A 1,816-nucleotide genomic window follows, 5' to 3' on the forward strand; every position below is an offset into this window, starting at 1 on the left:
CGACGTTAGGGGAAGCAACCAACTCCAAACCAAGGTGTAGTCATATGCGTAATTAGTGCCTCTTCAGTCTTTATTCCTCCTGCTCATCTTTTATTGAAATAAGCTTATGTACTCTTGAATCTTGATTACCAAATAATGAGATTTGGTATCTAATTGATATGAGAGGGCAAACGATATGGTAAATAACTAAATATGGTCAAAAGAAGAATATTTCCGTTTCGTATGCTTAGATTGCGGTAATATTATTAGGTATGCAGATTTTTTGTAGAATCATATATTATATTAAAGCTGAAACCAGCAGTCTAATAAGATGCCACGTGTCAATAGCCTAATAACATGCCACGTGTCATCTTAAATCAACTATCAAAATCCTCGATTGATTGACTTTAAAAAAAAAAAGCAATTAAATCAATATCCACGGTTAAATGGTACAAAATAACAGAAAAAGAAAAGAGTTTAGGCACAAAATATGCCATCTTTGCCTAAATAAGTCAACTTTCTAAAAGCTTCAAATCAGCCACTTATTTCGGATTCAAAACCATAATAAAATAATAAATAAACAACAACTTTATCAAATCAAATCAATAATATTAAATTGAAAAATTGCCATAATTAATAATCAATAATTAATAATATCAAATCTTCTTCTTCAAAAAAAAAAATATCAAATCAAAAATTGCCATAATAACTGAGATTGTGTTATCATTATAGGAGGAAGTTATTATTATATCAACACAAAAAATCTTCGTTAATGTTCCATAAATTTGGTTGATTTTTTTTTCTTTTTTAAAACAAGCAAAGTTCATTTCATACTTGATTTCAAGATGTCAAAGGAAGTGTTTAATGGCCCTCATGACAAGAGAAGGTCCACCAATCTCTTTTGTTTTATACAATCGTTTTTCAAGTACATTTTCTATGATCTTCTTTATTCAATTACACATTCTCATGCATTTGTTTGTAATCAAAGTAAATATACGTGACAAAACATGACTTAATACAAGTATTAATATTTCTTTTTCGCTTTTTTGGTAACAAGTGATTAATTATTATTTTTAATCATTATCGTGACATTTGACATTTTCCATAATTGTTCTTAGTTTAACGGAGACGTATCACGGTTAACAGAGTATAGTAAGACGTTGATTAAAGTCGAAGCTTTTGGATGAAAGTTTGAATCATTCAAAGACAAGCCAACCAAAAGAAATGTTTGTACAAGGTATGTGTATCCGTAATTTTTTAGATTAATGAAATACAATGCATATTTTATAACATTTTAGAACAAATAATTTAAAGAAAATCTCATTTCATGCAACTAAATTGGAAGACCAAGAAGGATGGGAAGTTGAATATAAAATGTTACTGTCTATGGTCAGAAGTACAATATAAAGTGTTGTATAGTCTCGGTATATGTTGATGGACTCATATTTATTTCATACAAGTTATGAGCTTTAATATAACATGAAGAATTTTCACATTAAAATCAGTTTTTTTTTTTCATACTATAGGGAGGTTAGATGCATAGATATAACACCGAGGTATTTTTTTTTCCCTTTTATATTTGATTTATTGATAGACAGGTTGAAGTTATGTTTATGCGTATGAGGACCAAAAAGTTAAGCTATAATTCTTATATAAATAAAAGCTTGCATAAAATATTCGCCATCTATACATACAATCGTAAAAGCCGAAATGAAACAAACTACATGCATGCTTTACTTTTTTTACACAAAATGATTTAAGATTTATTTGTGAGTGGGACGATGGGTCTTGCCAACCGAGCTAGATTTGATACGATTGTACCGTGCTTTTGTAACTA

At 28.9% G+C, this 1,816-nt stretch overlaps 1 long non-coding RNA gene across 1 annotated transcript; it reads left to right on the forward strand.

Moving 5' to 3' along the window:
* The first annotated feature begins 583 nt into the window (after positions 1-583).
* On the forward strand, positions 584-1,591 carry LOC141597104 (uncharacterized). The gene is made up of 3 exons (XR_012522691.1): positions 584-865; positions 1,098-1,216; positions 1,506-1,591. It is a non-coding gene; the product is annotated as an uncharacterized LOC141597104 (long non-coding RNA).
* Positions 1,592-1,816: the final 225 nt, after the last annotated feature.

This window comes from Silene latifolia, chromosome 8 (genome assembly GCF_048544455.1).
Source record: "Silene latifolia isolate original U9 population chromosome 8, ASM4854445v1, whole genome shotgun sequence".
Lineage (NCBI taxonomy): Eukaryota > Viridiplantae > Streptophyta > Magnoliopsida > Caryophyllales > Caryophyllaceae > Silene > Silene latifolia.